This window comes from Hyperolius riggenbachi, chromosome 12 (assembly GCF_040937935.1).
Source record: "Hyperolius riggenbachi isolate aHypRig1 chromosome 12, aHypRig1.pri, whole genome shotgun sequence".
NCBI lineage: Eukaryota > Metazoa > Chordata > Amphibia > Anura > Hyperoliidae > Hyperolius > Hyperolius riggenbachi.
Window position 1 is genome coordinate 144,559,646 of NC_090657.1, and position 21,392 is coordinate 144,581,037.

Genomic DNA, 21,392 nt, shown 5'->3' on the forward strand with positions numbered 1-21,392 from the left:
GCCTGATTAAGCGGGTCATGCCTGCGAAACGCATTGCATCTTTCTGGGAAATGTATTTGCTTGAATTGACAGTTATCTGGTCTTCTTCTTGGAGGTAAGTCCACCACGGCCTCCCAAGCATTTTAAAGTTTTTAGATATTTTTTATCCTGCTGGCGTCTCTGTTCTCTAGCATATTGTAAGAGATGAGAGATTTTACAGTCATGTTTGCACTTTTTAAACTGTCCCTGTGTATGCTCAGCACTCGGAATAGATGCATGTTGCCAAGATACAACTCCCACAACTAGTTTTTATACCTTTTGTTTATTCAGCTCTTTTTTGCTTCTAAGAAAAGGTTATTAACTTAAATCTGATATACACTATTTTTAGAGTAGATTATGATTCTTATTGTAGTAATTTTTTTTATGGGATGCATGTTTGTTTTCTAACTTTTACCTACAAGTATTTATTTATGTGCATACCTTATTTGGTTGTTTTTCTGGCTATGCATGTATCCTGTACAATAAAATGCAAGTGTCCGTCCGTCATCAACTGAATGGATGTGTGTCCCTGGCTTTTTTGTATTGAGCACGTGCGCAGCCAGGGCAATTAGGACACAGGGCTGGATCTGACAGTTTGCTGTCTGTGGTTCACAGAGGTTTTCATTGCATTGTGGGAAATAACAGCTTTTTTCAACTGCCAAGCAAGCAGCTCCCTGTGTGCATATACTTCAGACAGTGGTGAGGAACGCGCAAGCAGGACGCGTATGTGCGCGCATTGCGGGGGGAGGGGGGGTTGGTAGCTGCTGTGACCTAGCGCCCGTTTTGTAACAGGCGAGCCTTTTTACTAGTGTATATATAATGTGGCAGTTGCATGAAGAGGATGTCTTGGAAAGTGTTTGGATGGTGTTTATGCATCACAGATGTCTCTCCTCTGCACTGCCATCCACTTCTGGATTTAGTATCCACCCTAAAAGAGGTGCCCAGGTCACAAAGCAAAGCCACTTTGAATTTTTAAGTTCCCCCTTAAGGTGCCCATACATCTAGCAATGTATGGGCGGATTAAACAAGAGACAGACCTCTCTCTGATTAAAGCTGATCAGAGAGAGATATCTGTTGGCTGCCCATATACCGCAGGCCTATTCCCCATCGATTTCATCATGAAATGTCTTGGAAATTGGCCTCGTGACACCGCAACCGCTGCCTTGCCCCCCAAATCTTTAATGTGCCCATGAATTGACATCCCTCATCTGTGCAGCTTCTGCATGTCTGCCCAGCTGCTCCTGCTTTCCCATTTGCACCTCATGTGGCTGCCAGGTGTAGCACATGGAGCGGGTGTGTGACATCAAACCTGCGCCAGTGCTATTGGTAGTTTGCTTGTCTGTAGTAAAACTCATGGATAAGCATGTGATCAGTTTGATTAAGTGATAGATTTGTAAGATTCTGATTTGCATATCCCAGGCTAAAGAAGGAAGTGATCACTGTACATAAGGGCCACAGTTATCTATAAACGGATCAAATTGACCACACTTTTCTCCATGTGTTCTGCTACACATAAGCAACTATTTCAAATAAAGGGCTAACAATTCAAGGTAGAAGAAGCAGAACCTTCATACATGAGACTGATTGTTAACTATTAGACTACCAACAGACTGGCACCCCTCCAATCTGTACCGAACTTGACTGCTCAATTAATTCATCTTTCCTTTCTCCTTTTCTGCTGCTCCTCACTGTCAAGCACTTCATTGGCTGCCGATTAACCAGAGGATCCAATTTAAACTCTTAACTCTAACCATTTTAAACTCTAACCCCTCCTCACTAGTTTCCAGATACCATACCAACTGCAATCTCTGCTCTGAAAACAACCTCCTTCTTTCATCCTCTAGAAAGACCTACTTGCATTGACATTTACAGGATTTCTTACGAGCATCACCTCTCCTCTGGAATCCCCTTCCAAAACACATCCCTCACTCTCCAACCTTTAAAATCTTTAAAGAGAACCTAAGACGGCGATAATGGCAGTATTTATACTTATCTGGGGCTTCCTCCAGCACCATGAGGTCCATAGGCTCCCTCTCTGGCAACTCTGTGCAATTGTAAAAACTCCCAGTATTCTGACATAAAACACACTTCCACCTAGGTATACATATTGTATATTACCCCACCTCATATGTTTTACTCCCTATTCTTTTAGATTGGAAGATCGCAAGGGGCGGAGTTCTCTCACTCTTTGGTGTCTTGAAATGTGCTATACATTTTGTTCATCTTGTTACATCTGTCACTGTAATTACTATGTCTACCAACTCTATGTTATGTACCAATGTTTTTGTATATATCATTGTCTCTATTATTATGTTTTTTGGGTGCTTTATAATTCAATAATAATAATTATTATTATTATTCCTGCACCTGACTAAGCTTTCATCTTCTGCTTACAGCTGATACCTGAAAAGACGTTCCACATCATGGTCCATGTAGCCGTCATGCATTCAAAGGTAAGCAATATCTCCTCTCTCCATCTGTCATTAGTCTCCACATACCACCACGTCCATGAAAGGGCACAAATCATTTAGGGAACCTGAGCTTGTGGAGAGATCTTAAAAGTGAACATATACTGTATTAGCCAGGGTAAAACAATCACACAAAAAGACCAAATGTCCATTAAATGATACTCGTGAGCCATGTGGTCATTGGCTGCCAGGTGAGGAGGAGTCAAAAGGACCTGTCATGCTGATGGAAGCAAGTAGTGTAAATGGTTCCGTTGCCATCGCTCTGCATTTTAAGGATACCTTAGTCCTTATTAAAATATTAAAATGATGCCCTGTGTGTGTGGGGAGGTTTGCATAGGCTTACAGCACCTCCCGTTTCCCGGTGTCTACCTCTGTTCGACTGCATTGCCTCCCGTTAGCCTCTTCCTGGTTGGAGTGATCGGCGACCTCAGCCTCGGAAATGCTGTGCATGTGCCTGATGTGCAAACGGAGGCAGATGCCGGACCATGAGAGGTGCAGACTTTGCGCACCTCTCCACACACACAGGGCGTCATTTTTAGATTTTAATAAAGGACTAAGGTATCCTTTAACTCTTTTGCCAACAAAAGTGGGCCCCCATACCCCCACTTGCGCAATGGTGAGGGCCAACCCCATGCATGTCCCTGTGCTCTCTGACTCTATGCATTGTTTACATGTTACAGACTCCTGCTATGCTCCTAGGAGATTTCAGGCTAGGCATAGACACCTGATGGATGATTTAGGAAGGCATTTTACTAATAAGACATTATTTTTCTCATGAGAAGAATATTGCTAGTGTTTGTTATTATGAAGCAACATATAAATGCAAATTTGCAATTTATATTTAGATTTGTATGTATGTCTGTGATGTCTCCATCTTGTGAGCAGCTGTATTTATTTTTCTACCAGGACTTGGAGATGCATATTCATCTGTAGTTTTTAAATGCTGCATCTTTAAATTATGGTAGCCCCCCCCCCCTCCCCCAGTATATTGTTTCATTCCTTACCCCTCCTGCTGGAAGCTTCTCCGTTGCCCCCACTCCCACCTCCTATAGATATAGATGCTTTGCTCTGCTATAGATGAGTGAGGCGTCTGTACAGCACTTGGCCCCTGAACTGTCACTCTTTGAGTGACAAGTATTCTGCATGTGTACGCACCCTAGCTGGTAAGTGGCTGGACAGTGTACTGGTTAAGGGCTCTGCCTCTGACATGGGAGACCAGGGTTTGAATCCTGGCTAGCGTCAGTACCTATTCAGTAAAAAGTCCTTGGGCAAGGCTTCCTAACACTGCAGGGTGGCCTCTTGAGCGCGCCCTTAGTGGCTGCAGCTCTTGAGCACCTTGAGTCCGACAGGAGAAAAGCGCTATATAAATGTTAGGATTATTATTATCACCCTCCTCCTGCCTGGCATTATGATTGACAGCTAGCTCTTACTCCATTTTTCATCCCAGTTTCTAAAAAATACTGCCTGCTAAAGTTGCAATCACTTCCCAACACGCATCTCATATGTCCATGTAACTAAAAAAAGGGAGTATTTTACACTTACTAGCAGTGAGCAGGCAGCTGTTGGTTGCTGAGGAAGGGCACATATATTTTCTTATAACCACATAGCAAAAACATTTTATGTTTACTTAATCTCAAGAGATGTTCTACTTAATTTACATATAAAAATGTACCTGGACTGGGGATTTTATTATTTCATGGACAAATATGAATATGGCGCCCCTTACAATTTACTACGGTACTGATATAGTTGTAATGACCTTTACAATGGATGACTTGGGAGCTCCTACGGAGCTTGGGAATTTGCATTTGCCCAGTTTACTCCCACAGATGGTCCGGCCCTGAGAACTCCTAATCCCCAACCTCATAAGTCGGCAGCTTCCAATCTCTTCAGAGGTGCATTTATTTTCTATAGTTGTCCCAAAATATGTTATTGCAAAATGTCAGTGAAAGCAAGAAAACTATAACGGCACAACTTTATTCATAGAAAAAGAGGCCTCATCCCTGTTTGTAACATTTAACTTTCCATAAAATGAAGGAAAATCTATATTATGAAATGTCCTAGTAAACCATATATTGGTAAATGTGAGCCATAGCGTTGGCTGTCCCGTATTTTCATATTATCATCTGCTCACAAAATCTAAATCTTCTTGACTATGTTCCTTATCAATATATTTCACCTCCATGACTTTGACTGGGGCTATGGTAGACCCTGTCACCTGTGGCACATGCTGCCGGTCTTCTGCCAAGTGCTCCAGATCTCGATGGCCATAATTATTATTGCATATGTGACCTTCACAGCTGATCAGCTGGATTTTATAGACACAAAATACAGCTGCACCCCACTGACCTCCTTTAGGGGCACTAGCAGTGTCATGACAGCTCAGCTCCTGTTCTAGGCTGCAAGAAGCTGTTTTTAAAGAAAGTCCTGTAGGTGCAGAACAGGAGGAACACAGGAATTAAATTGGCAGATTATTTAAATTACATCTGTACTTTCCACAAGAAAGCAAAAAGGAAGCCTTTTCAAGTCATCTCTATGGGCTCGATTCACAAAGCGGTGATAACCCAGTTATCACGCCTAAAAGACTTTAGGCGTGATAACCATTGCACCACGCTGGTGAAAAGCCCCTTATCACGCCTAAACTCAGTTTAGGCATGATAAGTTTAGGCGTGATAAGTTTAGATAATATCAAAGTCCTGCGCGCAAAGCAGCGCCATTAATCTCTATGCGACGTTTCGCACGCACCAGACTTTTCTAGCGCAAAACTTTTGATCAGCTGTACACTGCGGTGCTAACCCAGTTGGTGCTATAGTTATCACGCCTAAACTTATTATGCCTAAACTTATCACGCCTAAACTTATCACACCTAAACTTATCATGCCTAAATTGAGTTTAGGCGTGATAAGGGGCTTTTCACCAGCGTGCTAACAGTTAGCACGCTTTTGTGAATCAAGCCCTATGTATTTAAAGTATTTTAACTGGCTGTACTTGCTTACAATTACCCAGTTGTTCCCCCTGATCTTCCTCTGAACCTCTCCATATGCTTTACAGTGAGTCATTGGAAAAGCTGCCTTGCAGAACTGTCAGTTGTCACTGAAATAGGAGTGAATGAATCCATCTACTTTGCACGCATGCCTGCATCACTGTGTATATGCAGATTCCTCCATCTAGTGGAATGAATAAACCAGTGCAGCTATAGAGATTCATGCATACAAAGACGCTAGTAATTGGATGTAAGTGTGGCCACAAAAAGGGTCCCGGGCAGCAGCGGTGGGCTCGAGGAGGATCTGGGAAGTATCTGGACTATGCTTCCCGCTATTAAGGTAAGTATCCATTATTTAAATGTTTGCTCCTCACAGGTTTGCTATAAAAAGTGTTCAACAGCCAAATAAACATCTGTGAAGGTACTCCGTTATCCCCAAATAAAAAAAATCTATAGGGTACCTGAAGTGAGAGACATATGGAGGCTGCCATATTTATTTCCATTTAAACAATATCAGCTGCCTGGCTATCCTCCTGATTCTGTGTCTCTAATACTTTTAGCCATAGACCCTGGACTAGCATGCAGATCAGGTGTTTGGGACAAAAATCTGAATTGATAAGCCACACAGCCCCGGTCTGCTTATGATGCCAAGTGAGGCAACTTCCTGAGGCGGCAGGGCAGAAGTCTGGGGGCAACACCAGGCAGAAACAGGAAGTGAAGAGAATGCCTGGCCAACCTATTCTGGGGGCAACTGTACCTGGCTAACCTATACTGGGGGTAACTGTACCTAGCTTCCAACACTGGGGGCACCTATTACTGGCTGCCTACCTATACTGAGGGTGTTTTTTTTTTTTTTTGGGGGGGGGGGGGCTATAATGCAGCTATAATATGTTTATTGTCGGGTGCTGTGTGATTATTCCAATTGGGGGGGGTTGCTGAAGCCACGTGCTTGTTTCAGGTGTGTAACACTAATGCAGCTGAAGGTATCAGCAGGGCTGCCAGGTAACTGGTATTGCTTAAATGGGGATACTGTAAATATTGCAGCCTCAATATATCTTTCACTTTAGGTTCCCTTTTAACAGGCTTCTACTGGGTTCAAATTGGTTCTTGAAGGTTTTTCATCCCTTTATTTATTTCTCATGAACAAATACACACGTGTGCAAACAGACTAGTACTAGCTCATTATGAGAATCAAACTGATGATAGCGTCCCTTTAAACTGCCCCAGGCTTATGCGATGTAAAACTGATTTTGGATGCCTATTCAGTGCCCTGATTTTTAGTTCCGTGCCGCTGCGTTACTTCCACACACATTTCCTCCTCGGCTCTGTATAAATACAGTCATTTTCATCTTTGGCTTAGGGTTCCTCAACCCTTGTCACAGTTTGATTGCACCCGGCTTATTTCCTCTCTGGAGCTCACTCCTTGTTCTCGCTGGATTGTGCTCTGAATCCTGGCAGCATCAGCATCCCTCTCCTCTCTCACATTCAATCCTCTCTTTCATGTCTCCTACCTCCTGTCTTCTGCTCAACCCGCTTACTTTTTTTCTATCCTGCAGGATAAAAAATAGGCAGAGGGTTTGCAGAGGGAGGAGACCTGGTGACAAGACAAAGATGGAAAAATCCATGGAACAGAGGTAGGTTGACAGCAAGACGAATGACAGAAATAATGCATGCATGACTGAATGCAATAGAAAGTGACCATATGTAAAACCGCAGCAGTCTGGTAAGGCCTTCTTGGTGGTTAAAGGGATTTTTCACTTCTAACAGGGAAAGTGGTGCAATCTTTAAACCGGTATCATTTTAAAGGGGAACTGAAGTAAGAGGTATATGGAGGCTGCCATATTTATTTCCTTTTAATCAATACCAGTTGCCTGGCAGCCCTGCTGGTCTATTTCTCTGCAGTAGTATCTGAATAACACCAGAAACAAGCATGCAGCTAGTCTTGTCAGATCTGACTTTAAAGTCTGAAACACCTGATCTGCTGCATGCTTGTTCAGGGGCTATGACTAATAGTATTAGAGGCAGAGGATCAGCAGGGCTGCCAGGCAACTGGTATTGCTTAAAAGGAAATAACCATGGCAGCCTCCATATACCTCTCTCTCCAGGCAGGGAACACACTTGTCTTTCAGTTTTCCGCGCACGTTTTTCTGCATAATTTTTCTGCACACCAAGTGTGTTTCCATGCAGGAAAACGCGCGCGTTTTTTCACAGCAGCTAATGTAATTGATACAGGAAACTGACAAAATGTACAGAATCATGATGCAGAATGTCCGTTTTTTTTCTGCATGCGAAGAACATATTAAGTGTGAACTAGTCTATTGATTAACATGAGTTCTCAGTTTTTCTGTGCAGAAAACACGAACGAAAACAGTCAAGTGTGTTCCCTGCCTCAGTTCCCCTTTAATCCAGAGGACAGTGCTGACCTGCTTGGTTCCCCTGCTGTAAGCTGTACAGGCAGTGGCGTAGCAATAGGAAATGCAGAGGTTGCGACCGCACCGGGGCCCTTGAGCCAGAGGGGCCCTCACTCAACGGCAGTATTAGCTCTTTATTGGTCCTGTGTGCTATGTTCACGTCTATTGATGCTTTGAATAGTGGTAATCATTAAAAACCTGTTTCTCATCCTTCACTTATACCTCTAATACTATGGCGGTCCTTGCCAGGTTTTGGTGCACCATATCAATTGTTATGTGTACAGTGCTTTGGGGGGGAATAATGGAAAACTTGCACTGGGACCCAAAGCTCCTTAGCTACGCCCTTGTGTAAAGGTGCCCACTGTTAGGCCAACCTTTTTGTCCAATTTTACCTTTTCTATCATGTAATATAAGAGACTACCTAAAGTATCCATTCAATATATTCACTCAGTTTATCTTCTACTACAAAGATTTGGTAAGATTGGACAAAAACATTGGATCATTAGTGGTCAGCGTTAAATTTTATACAAAAGAATCTCTAGAACCGGGCAGGAAAAAAGGGCACATGTGGCAAGTGGACTAAATGGGCGCTGCAATAGGCCCCAATACAAAATAGCGGGCTTTGGGCGCCAGAGTGGAAATTGCCACCAAAATGCCGCTATTCTGCGGCGCACATTTAGTCCACTTGTCAGGGAAGACGCTCATTCGGCAGCCTGCACTTACCATACAGAGCCATATGCCCCCGAACTCACGTGGGTGAGGTGCTGGTACCGCTCGGGCACCTCCCACACTGTCTTGTTCTACCGGCTGCCCGGCTGGCTGTATAGAAGGAGGCGGAAGGAGTTGAGAGCTGGCTGGGAAGGAGATGGAGACAGGACAGGCTGCCGGTAAAATCCGCTTTGGCTGCTCATGTTGGTGGTCCGGGCAGCCCAGCTGGCTGTATAGCAGGAGGCGGAAGGAGTTGAGAGCTGGCTGGGAAGGAGATGGAGACAGGACTGGCTGCCGGTAAAATCCGCTTTGGCTGCTTATGTTGGTGGTCTGGGCAGCCCAGCTGGCTGTATAGAAGGAGGCGGAGGGACTTGAGAGCTGGCTGGGAAGGAGATGGAGACAGGACTGGCTGCCGGTAAAATCCACTTTGGCTGCTCATGTTGGCGGTCCGGGCAGCCCGGCTGGCTGTATAGAAGGAGGCAGAGAGAGTTGAGAGCTGGCTGGGAAGGAGATGGAGACAGGACTGGCTGCCAGTAAAATCCGCTTTGGCTGCTCATGTTGGCGGTCCGGGCAGCCCGGCTGGCTGTATAGCAGGAGGCGGAAGGAGTTCAGAACTGGCTGGGAAGGAGATGGAGACAGGACTGGCTGCCAGGAAAATCCTCTTTGGCTGCTCATGTTGGTGGTCTGGGCAGCCCGGCTGGCTGTATAGCAGGAGGCGGAAGGAGTTGAGAGCTGGCTGGGAAAGAGATCGAGACAGGACTGGCTGCTGGAAAAATCCTCTTTGGCTGCTCATGTCGGTGGTCTAGGCAGCCCGGCTGGCTGGTTGACAGGAGGCGGAAGGAGGGGAGAGCTGGGTGGGAGAGGAGCGGGAGACAGAACTGGCTGCAAACCACACAGGGCAGCCTCTCATTAGGAAGCAACGCAAGACCTACTGATTGTATGGCAAAGCATAGTAAAATATTGGTCTTCAGTATCGATATTTTACACGTTTATTGTATTTAATTCTGATGTTTTACTACCGTCATTACACACACGCTTTTTGCATGTACCCGTCTAGAACTACCAAAGTTGAATACCAAAGTTGAATACAGACCTGTATCTACAGTAGTAATACTAATTAGGACATTCATGGGATATAATTTGTAGAGAAACCGAGAGCCCAATATAGTGTAGTATGTTAAAACATAAACGAAGTAAGGCAAATCAGTGAGAAGATTATACTCACAAACGTGGGTTACCACACAGGCAACCACTGTATAAGCAGGTAAGGAGATTAGACCTGTCCTCACTCAGGGCTAAGAAGTCGCTCTCTGTAGATGAGAAAAAGGGGTAGATCACCCCTCCACCAGGGGTGGACGCAATTTTGCAGTAGGAGAACAGAGGCGCCAGCAGAATACAAGTGGAAAAAACCTTTAAAATTTGCTAAGAGGAAGTGGTGGACTTACCTCCATAAAGCGGACACGAAAGACTGTCTGAAAAGTAGCAATCACATTTATTAAATAGTACCCCAAAAGTGCAACACGTTTCGTAGGCCAAGCCTGCTTCATCAGGAAATAAACGTGGGGACAAAACAGAATTTCGGCAATAGCAGGTGTAGCGCCTCAGTCTATGTGGGATATAATTTGATCTTTTTTAGGATATCTCTAGTTCTGCATATAAAACCGTTGTCAGTTTGAACCCTAAAGCGCATAAAAAAATAGAAAAATTTGCCTTTCTTGCCACTTCAGGACACGATGTCAGTTGTACAGTATAGTGACTTCCTCTCTTGTCTACCCAAAGAAGCGAGGAGGTAGATAGGAGGTGTGGTTTATATCAGCAAGGGCAGGCCTTCCATAATTATGGACTATAGACTGTATTAATTTCCACCACCAGAAACTTCTGTCTGCCTCCTAGATTCTTTGCCTAGACAGCAGATGACATCATTGTTGTTTATAACCAGAATGGATCAGAGAGCTGTTGGCCCTCAATTGCCAGTTCTTTGTATCCTGGGGGTGGTCATTTAGTTTTTTATGCACTTTCTATGCTTTTTAGGCAGAAAAGGGACAGTCCCTTTTTGGGAACTAAATCCCTCTGTCCCTCTTTCTTCCTTATTTGTCCCTATTTCAGGACTCATGTACAAAACTATGTAAATGTATTTTTTTTCTACTGAAAAATGTGTTTAATATACTCTAATTGTTATTTCTATCATTTAAATTGATACATTTCTTATTTTTAAACGTTAAATGAAGGCAAACTAATGATGATAGAGAGGACTAGTGTTGTTGATTTAATTTTAAAACGTCTTTTTGTTTCTGAATTTCTGGCATCAGTGACTAGGGGTGTGGCAGGAGCATAATAAGAGGTGTGGCAGGGGTGTGTCTTAAAGTGTCCCTCTTTCTTATCTCAATTTACATCAATGTTCCCACTGTTTTGTAGAACTGTATACCACATGATGTAGAGTAACCAACGGTGAGGCAGGAAAATACCTCAACCTGTCACTGTAACAGGCAGTCTTGATAGGAGAATGCAGAGGTAAACAGAAATCACTCTTCTAAAGGTTGGAGAAGACGGCCCTCATAGCCATAACTAAAATTTCATTGTGCATGATAAAAAGGTCCTTTAGACTTCTGTAGCAGTCCATAGCAAAAGCTGTTCAACACTAGTAATGTCAATGTAGGAGGCACAGATATCATCCTTTGTTTCCGTTTCAGCACAAGGTAGGATTTTCTTTGTAATGGTGTCAAGTTTTGATTTGGTGCCTCCATAAAACGGTACCAGAAGAAGCAGAGTTCTTCCTTAGTATGATGAGGTGGACATGAATATCTTACGGCAGGAAGGGGAGGAAGTTTACATCTTGGTATTTGGAACAAGGTTATATCCCTTGATACGTTCAACTAGAACACGGTCCAAAATTAAACGTTGCCAGCTGCCTAATGGATGTATTCCACTATTAACGGTTAACGTCCCAAACAATTATCACAGGCCAGCGGATAATAGCGTATGTTGTGGAAATAGCTGTGCAAATGAAAATGAGTGGAAGGACAGATGTGTGCATACATCATGTCACGTGGGATAGAGAGGAAAGCATTGCTCATAGTAACCCAGTCTCAGCTGCCGATTCCTCTGGGGATGGGGGGGGGGGGGGGGGGGATTTGGAATAGGGTGAAGACAGGCTCCTAATTGGCTGCTGTGAGTAACAGCTTTCTTTATTTCTGCTAGGCTTTGGCTTGTGCATACACTTATCAACCAAATCATTAAAGCCACTTGCCTAATACAGTGAGGTGCCCTTTTGTGCTACTCAAATAGCACTTAACTGTCCAGGCATGGATTCCACATGACCTCTGAAGTAATCTATGAACAACTGTAGCAGACTGGCACATTCACAAATACTATATTTGTTAGGCAGACATAAGGCAATGTTTTGGGACACAGCGGTGCCTTTTTTCGGGAAAACAAATCGGTCAAATATATCTAATGTAGACAAACTGCCACATTATTGTCATTCACTGGCACAGTGTTCTGCAGCCACCAGAAAAATCGCTTGCAAGCCAGTGAATGAAAATACTGACCTCAATTCACTAAGCATTACCGCATTCGGTAATGCAGAAAACAGCTGATTTTACCGATCACCTTGCCAAATGCTATTTCACTAAAACTATTACCGTATTGAAAAGCAAAAGTAGTGAAGTCAATTACAGACTTGTGCGGTAAATACTTTAAAGCGCACCTGAACTCAGAACTTCCTCTCTGCTCTAAAAGATACAGCATACAGCATAATAACTTTTAGCCACCTCACGACCGCCTAACGCCAATGCATATTTCAGCCTGCCGGCGATCGGAGCTGGCAGGCTGAAATACAGGGGGAAAAAAGCAATTAACATTTGTACAGCACAGCGATCTAGCTCAGCGCTGTACAGGGGACAACACTGTCCCTCCCAATGGCTCTCAACCTGATCCCATACATAGGCTGATGCCTATGTTTGTGTAGTGTAGTGTATGGATCGCAGTCTAGGGCCAATTTAGGGGGGAGGGGGGGTGTTAATTAAAAGTAATAGGGGTATTTATTGAAAAAAATATTCAATTTTAATTAATTAAAAAAAAAAGAATCGCAGCAGCAATCAGAGACCACCAAAAGAAAGCTCTATTAGTGGCAAGAAAAGGAGGTAAAATGTGCTCAGTTGTGTGGCCGAGCAATAAATGGTTAAAGTGGCGAGATGCTGAATTGTAAGAAATTGCCTGGTCAGTGGTCACTAGGGAAAATGGAAAAGCATGTATTTGTTAGAGCTGATACAAATCCTACAATAAATCTGCAGTGTTAGCCTCTCTGCTATGTCAGCTGACACAACTAAGGTATCAAATTACAACTTGTGATTAATCACAGATGAGGGGGAATTAGACAGGCTAAACTCTCTAAATACATACATGGTGCATTTCTCTCTGTTTTCCTTCTGTCCTGTGCAAGAGTTCAGGTCCACTTTAAGAAATGTCAAAAAATTGCAATTCACAAAGATTACCACATTCGGTAAATCAAGCAAAAGTGTTCAGTATTTTTCTCCAGCTCTGATCAGCCAATAACTATCACTGTCCATGCGGTAACGTATTGAAAGATGTAGCAGTCAGACAGCCAATAAGGAGTGTCAGGCAGCCAATAGGGTGAGCCATACAGCCCTGTTTCTCACCCTGTTTTGGTCCGATACCCTGAAAGGCGGGACTTCATTTGTGTAGAACACAGGAATACGACATTTTATAAGGCTTTTCTGTATCCCTTTAGATGTGAATATCTGTATACTCTTATACAGAAGAGCTCCCCCTGGTGGTTGCAGCACATCTAAAGAGATGGTGGGGATGCATTGGACAGAAAACCCTGACTCATGTACACAGCTTCCTGCCTGACCGCTGACCTGCTCCAGAGCTGGTAAGCAAGATTTACCGAGCAGGGCTTAGTTAATTGAAGCATGATTTTTTTGGGGTAAAGTACAGAACTTCTACCGCATGTGTGAAATCTTGGGGAAAAAAGTGTAAAATACTGAATGCAGTATATTACCGACCTAAATTATTTTACCGAACTGCCCTTAGTGAATTAGATATATCTGAAGGATTTGTTTTCCCTGAAAAGAAGGCATCGGTGGCATAACAACAGCCCCATGACTCCCACAACTGCAGGGGGCCAAAGGCCTATAGGGGCCCGTTCCCACTCCTCCCTCCATGCTCATGCTGTATTAAGTCTAGTTACGCTGCTGCCAGCATAGCATAGAACTCTGATTTTATCACCTCCATGCTCCATGCTATTTGAGAGGAGGGGTAGTATACAACAAACATATGGAGGCAGTGTGTTTTAGGATATCTAGTAGGAGTGCAATTTGGTCTTAGGACAAAGAGGAAGTGGCCTAAGGTAGAGGATATGCTACAGATCTGGGGAAGAAAATGTGCTTCCTCAGATCATTTATTTACCTCTGGAGAAGCGGTGATTGGGGTGCCGTAAAATGTGCGAGCGTCACAGAAGGAACGGAGCAGCTGCTTTGTTAGGGGCATTGTGTCACATTGAACTAAGGATAAGGACTTTTGTTTTTTTTCAGCATACAGATCATTTTATGCCTCTTTGCATTTATTGATGATGAGACTTTTCGTATTATTTGAGGTGCATCATTTAATCACCAGCATACATGGGCATAGCAGTGGCCCCTGCCATTGCAGGAGGGCCCAGAGGCTTTGGGGACTGCTCCCAGGGGAGTAGCAATAAGGGTTGCAGAGGTTGCGACTGCATCGGGCCCCAAAGGGCCCTCCCTCAACTACAGTATTAGCTCTCTATTGGTCCTGTGCTCATAATAATGACTTTCTATAGATACTTAGAATAGTGCTAATCATTAAAAGGAAGGTTCAGGGACAGTTAAAAAAAATAAAAATCCAAATCCACTTACCTGGGGCTTCCTCCAGCCCGTGGCAGGCAGGAGGTGCTCTCGGCGTCACTCCGCAGGCTCCCGGTGGTCTCCGGTGGCCGAACCGACCTGGCCAGGTCGGGCCTCTTCTGCGCTCCATTGTGCGTTCCACGCCGGCGCGCTGACGTCATCGGACGTCCTCTGGGCAGTACAGCCCGGAGGATGTCCGATGACGTCAGCGCGCCGGCGTGGAAAGCACAATGGAGCGCAGAAGAGGCCCGACCTGGCCGCCGGCCTGGCCAGGTTGGGTCGGCCACCGGAGACCACCGGGAGCCTGCGGAGTGGCGCCGAGGGCACCTCCTGCCTGCCACGGGCTGGAGGAAGCCCCAGGTAAGTGGATTTTTATTTTTTTTTAAACTGTCCCTGAACCTTCCTGTTAACAAACTGTTCCCTATGCCCTGCTTGCACCTCTGACACTGTAGTTGCCATTGGCAGGTTTTGGTGCGCCGTATCAACTGTTATGCATAGAGTGCTTTGGGGCCCCAATGTAAAACTTGCATAGGGGCTCACAGCTCCTTAGCTACACCACTGGCCCCCTCCACCTCCCTCTCCCTAACCACAAGTGTAACCAATTAGCAAAGAAACCTCCCCATTTACTCACAAAAACCCTGTGCAGGAGCGTGTGTAATTTTTTTCCTGCTTCCAGAGGCTGCTTCACAGCAGAACACTTTCTGCTGCCATTTGCCGGCTGCTAATCACGTTACCTGCGTGGGGTTCGGGGACCAAGGGGGCCCCATGCTATCATTTTTGCAGGGGGGGCTGTATTAAGTCTAGTTACGCCCCTGCCAGCATAGCATAGAATTCTGCTTTTATCATCTCCATGCTCAGTAAAAGCTATGGCTAAGGCCGGTTTCACACTGCAAACTGGCATCAGCAGTGCAATGCGGCACGCCCACTGCCCTGCACCGTCAAAAACACGACTCCAGGGAATACCGCGTTATGCGGTATTCCTCTTCTGGCATCCGGCCAAACTGGAAGTGACGAGCGCTTGCGGTCACTTTCTGTTTTGGGTATGGAAGTGCATGGAAGCGTATTGTAAAAATACGCTTCCGTGCATGGGCGTTGTAACGTCGTTGCACCACCGCCGCCAAAATTTTTATAACCCCTGCGTTGCCATAGACTTACGTGACTTCCAGTCCGAGGCATGTCAATGCAAGTATGCGTGGTAACGTAGTTTTGGAACCATGTCAGATCGAGCAATTCCGCCGCACCGCAGATCGAGCACTTCCACCGCACCCATAGACTTTCATTGCCCTGAGGTAGAAGTGCTGTAAATCTCCGCAACGCACCACCACAATGGGACAAAGGGGCCTAAGGCTATTGATGTGGCTATTCTGTTTTAAAGAAAACCCGAGGTGGGGATCGTACAAAGAAATCTATGCACAGAGGCTGGGTCTGGCTATAGTGCCCAGCCTCTGTTGCTAGTTGAATCCCCCTGAAGTGGCCCCTGCGCTCCGCTCTCCCCCATAAATTATGGCCGCGCTGTTTACCTTACTAATGTCACTCACGCCGCTCCCCCCGCCTCCTGCAGAGCGCCACTCCCCGCCCGCGTCCCTTCCCTCCAATCAGCGGCGAGGGAAGGGACATGGACGGGGACCGGCGCTCTGCAGGAGGCGTGGGAGCGCCGTGAGTGACACTAGTGAGGTAAATACAGCCCGCTGCGACACGCTGCGTGTCGCCAGCGCGGCTGTAATTTATGGGGGAGAGCGGAGCGCAGGGGGGACTTAGCGGGGATTCACCTAGCAACAGAGGCTGGGCACTATAGCCAGACCCAGCCTCTGTGTATAGATTTCTTTGTACGATCCCCACCTCGGGTTCTCTTTAAATCGCAATGCTTTCATGAAAATAGAAAAAGCGCATCGCACCAGTGTGTAAAGGTCTTCACGATTTTCATGATTTTTCAAAAGACCTTACGATTAAAAAACTGACCACCAAAACGATCTTTCTAAGCACAGCCAGTGTGTGAAAGAGAGATGTGAGCAAAGGAAAGGGAATGGGTTGCTAATGACTACCAATATTCAAAGCGCATATAGAGTTGATCAATACCAGTACAGCACCAATAAAGAACGAATGCAGTGACTGTACGGGGGGAGCAGGGGCTCTGGTCCACGGGCCTTGGCATCCCGCATCCCCTATTGCATTGCCACAGTATGGACCTGCAATGAACACAAGTGATAGCAAGAGACTGGAAGGAGTGAGAATACGTCATGTATATCTCCAGAGAGGATGGCTTACACTAGAAAGCTAATGCTGTGCATTCCCAACAAGGGAAGAGTGATCTCTATCTGTGCGTGCTATAGAGAGACTGGCATAGATCTCCAGATAACAGTATCACACAGCGGTGAAGGGCAGTCACTGATAGCTGTACACCTCAGTCTGAAAGGTTAAACTGGAAAAGATTAATACCCTGATTAAGCCAGCAGGAACGTGTGCGTACAGTCCCTGGCACTGGGCGGACTCATCTCCCCCCATCCACCTTTACATCTTGTGCAGCACACATGTGGGGGGTGAGAGCGGAGAATCTGTAATTTCTAGCAATGTTCTTATCGCTAATCCTGAGCCAGGGGTGGGTGAGAGAGAATGAGAGGGACAGCCACAAGGGCAGAGATGCTGTGTCTGATAAAATAAGAGACAACAACAGGGTGTGGAGTTTAGAGAAACTGACAAAATGAGAGAAGAGACAAAGGAGCAATGAGAGCAAATATTAAGCTATGTAAAAAGGACTTTATACAAAAGATGAAAAAAAATCCTTTGGAATCTATAGCCTATTTTTAACGTTTATTGTTATAAATGTGAACGCAGAGGGCAGTCAGTCTAATTTTAAAATAATCGTACAAATATTTTTCTTTACAATTTTTGAAGTGTTTATTTTTATTTAAAGAGGAATCATCACAAAAATCTTAAAATTTAAAACACATACAAATAAGAAGTACATTTCTCCCAGAGTAAAATGAGCCATAAATTACTTTTCTCCTATGTTGCTGTCACTTACAGTAGATAGTAAAAATCTGCCGTTACCGGGCTAGTCCGTTTCTCTATAGGGGATTCTCAGCATGGCCTTTATTCTTTATAGAGACTTTCCCTGAAAATGATTAATGCAAAGATGCTGGCCAGCCTCCCTGCTCATTGCACACTATTTTGGCAGTTGGACGGAGCAACTGCCATTCACTAAGTGCTTTTAAAAATAAAGAAAACCCCGAGAACCCCCTATGAGAAGATGGGCTAGTCCAAAATCTGTTGGTTATGTTAATTCTACTACTTACTGTAAGTGATAGCAACATAGGAGAAAAGTAATTTATGGCTCATTTTACTCAGGAAGAAACGTACTTCCTATTTGTATGTGTTTTAAATTTTAAGATTTTCACGACAGTTCCTCTTTAAGTGTGCTTAAAGGCATTTATTGATAAATGTACATATTTTTGTACTTTAAAAAGGACACCCGAAGTTAGAGGGATATGGTGGCTGCCAGTCGCGTAGCTCTGGGCCCCAGTGCAAGTTTTACACTGGTCCCCCAAGGACACTATGCATAACAATTGATACGGCGCACCAAAATCTGCCAAGGACAGCCACAGTGTCAGAGGTGCAAGAAGGGGATGGGGAACAGTGTGTCAATGATTACTAATAGTCAAAGCATCTATAGAAGGGATTATTACCAGCACAGGACCAATGAAGAGCTAATACTGCAGTTGAGGGAGGGCCCTCTTGCCCAAGGGCCCCAGTGTGGCCGCAACCTGTGCATATCCTATTGCTATGCCTCCACTGATAGATGCCATATTTATTTCCTTTTATATAATACCAGTTGCCTGGCAGTCCTGCTGGTCTTTCATGCATCATTAGCACCTGAATCACACACCTGAAACAAGCAAGCGGCAAATACAGTCAAACTTCAGTCAAACATCTGATCTGCATGCTTGTTCAGGGTCTATGGCTAAAAGCATTGGAAGCAGAGGATCAGCAGGACAGTCATGCAATCTGTATTGTTTAAAAGGAAATAAATATGTCAGCCTCCATATCGCTTTCAGTTCAGGTGTTATTCAGGGCTTGTTTACACCTAAAGTGTTTTCCTTTTTTTAAGCACCGGTGATTTTGAAATTTACCCTAAAAGCGCTTTTGCAATGATTCCTTATGAGAGTGTTCACATATGAGTGATTCGATTTCGATCCGCTCTCCAAAGCGTTGCCTGTACCATGTTTGGGCCGATTTGGCTATAATTGAAGGTATAGAGAAATCGCAAAGTGCTTGAAAAACCACTTTGTATAGCGATTTCCCGAGCGCTTTCATGAATAAATACATTGTATTTATTCATTTCTAGGTGAAAGAGATCACTTCCTGACTGAAGTCAGGAAGTGAAGAAAAAATTGCTCTGCAAAAGCACTTAGAAAAGTGCGTATTAAGCGTAGGCAATCGCAAAAAATTGCTCAGCACTTGAAATATCGCTGGCGATTTATAATGTGAACATAGCCTCTGCCAATTACTGCCATTCACTTGAATGGGAGCGTTTAGCCGACGAGTCCCGAACGCTTGGCGGTAAATGTCGCTAAGCGTCCGTGTGAACCAACCCTAGAGATATCACCACCTGTGATAAATTTCAGGTGAGGAAATACAAAGTGAGGAAAAATAAGCAATTTTATTCAATATGTCATTTTCACTACAGCTTCTCTTTAAAGAGACACTGAAGCGAAAAAAAAATTATGATATTATGATTGTATGTGTAGTACAGCTAAGAAATAAAACATTAAGATCAGATACATCAGTGTAATTGTTTCCAGTACAGGAAGAGTTAAGAAACTCCAGTTGTTATTTCTATGCAAACAAGCCATTAACTCTCCGACTAAGTTAGTTGTGGAGAGGGCTGTTATCTGACTTTTATTATCTCAACTGTAAGTGAACTGTTTACTTTTCCTCTGCTAGAGGAGAGGTCATTACTTCACAGCCTGCTCTGAAAGACTCATTTTGAATGCTGAGTGCTGTGTAATCTGCACATATTATAGAATGATGCAATGTTAGAAAACACACTATATACCTGAAAATAAAAATATGAGAATATTTTCTTTGCTGCTAATCTTCTAGTAATTTTTCATAGTACACAACCAATTCACTATATCATATATTTTTTTTCGCTTCAGTGTCTCTTTAAGGAGTGCAGAAAGACAGTTTACAGCAGAGGTCTCAAACTCAATTTACCTGGGGGGCCGCAGGAGGCAAAGTCAGGATGAGGCTGGGCTGCATAAGGAATTTCACAATCGCAGTGCATCGCCGCCTCTGCCCGCCCCTCTCACTCTTCCTTCACAGAGAGGGGCGGGGAGAGGCGGCGATCCGTGTGGCGATTGACGTCAGGAGGGGCAGAGCTGAAAGCTCTGCCCCTTCCAGGAAATGCCGGCGGATTGCCCCCTTGGCGATTTGGGGGCTCTGCAGCCCTCGTTTAGCGGCGGGGATGCGGCGGATTACTTGGGAGCACTGAAGCAAACTATAAGGAAGCTTTTGCCGGCGAGGGCCACAAAATATTGTATCGAGGGCCGCAAATGGCCCGCGGGCCGCGAGTTTGAGACCCCTCGTTTACAGCAAGGGAGAAGCTGGGGAACACTTTAGAGCAGTGAGAACATTTCAGAAGTAAATGCTTGCCGTTGTACATGTGCACTGCAGCACAGGAAGTGAGAAAGGACAGTTTTAAAAAACTGTTTGTTTTTTTCTGGGGTGTTTGGTGTGCTTCAGTGCACGTAGTCTGGAAGACGCCTAGCGTACAAAAAAATGTGTGATTATGCCGCTCGTTACAGTTCCAGTGTAGTTGCTAACACCTATGACATGCTCAGGGCTGTTTCTCCCATAGGGGTAAACTGAGCAGATGCCCAGCAGATGAGCTCTTTGGAGCCCCTCAAGTATAGTACTGCAGAGGTCACAACTTTGCAGTCAGTACTGTGTCTAAGGATCCCAAAATTCATGGGACTGGAGGCAATACCGCATAAATTTAATATACTTAATCACTAAATTAAAGACACAAGACACTCCAAGCTGGCATTTAAAGGCCGTGGCCATCTTTATTTGTCAATTTAAACAAATAAATAAGTAAGTAAATAAATAAGTAAATTGAGGTCTATAAATAACTTTATTAACCAATAGATATATAAATATATAAACGTAAATTCAAATAGCGATAACATAACTCAGATGCATATCTGACTACTACAGTCCAGATATGTTAAACCATATGAACTCCAGACCCCAATTTCACCTAATCATGCCTTAGGCAAGACCTGACTTCATAAAGAATGACCACGACGTCTTCTGGAACCAGTAGGGTGCGGTGGGCGGGGAGCTCACCTTATGCCACAGAGGTGACAGGCAGCTGATAGCTGAAACGGACCTACTTATATAGTCCTAACTCACACCTGATTGGTCGGCCAAAACTACCTTAGCCCCCAGCAACATCTGACCACCATACCTTCACCTGTCAGCCGACCAATCACACTTGACTGACATCACCTTGTCATTTTTTTTTTATTTATTTTTTTTAACACTGCACCAAAACTCGGCCAATCAGGAGAGAGTTTACCTCACAAATAGCTTAATGCTATCTTCCTGACTGACAATACTAGGCCCTAACAAATGTTTATGCACGAGCAGTTATGCTTGATAGCCCCAGACCCATGTAGGGCCTGCTTTATGGTTAGGCCCTATTTTATTCTTGCCTAGGGCCCCATTGTTTTAATTTAAAACTGCATTAGAAAGCACACCTGAATTGAGAAAGATATGAAGGCTGCCATATTTATTTCCTTTTAAACAATACAAGTTTTCTTGCATCCTGCTGCTGTTTCAGGCATCATTAGTGCATCAAATCACACACACATGACTTCCAGCAAGCTTGATAAAGAGGCGTGCAGCTTCGAAACGT

General features: G+C 44.4%; 1 protein-coding gene across 7 annotated transcripts in view; it reads left to right on the top strand.

The window, feature by feature from the left end:
- Positions 1-21,392, top strand: part of DLGAP4 (DLG associated protein 4) — a 367,380-nt gene that overhangs the window by 211,919 nt on the left and 134,069 nt on the right. For 3 of the 7 annotated variants that reach the window (XM_068263408.1, XM_068263407.1, XM_068263409.1), the window contains 2 exons: positions 2,415-2,471; positions 7,026-7,103. The gene's annotated coding sequence lies outside the window, so the exon portion shown is untranslated. Of the gene's footprint in view, positions 1-698; positions 718-2,414; positions 2,472-5,753; positions 5,810-7,025; positions 7,104-13,428; positions 13,483-21,392 lie in introns of those variants that run through there. The other 4 variants (XM_068263410.1, XM_068263411.1, XM_068263412.1 and 1 more) reach the window with 4 other exon arrangements.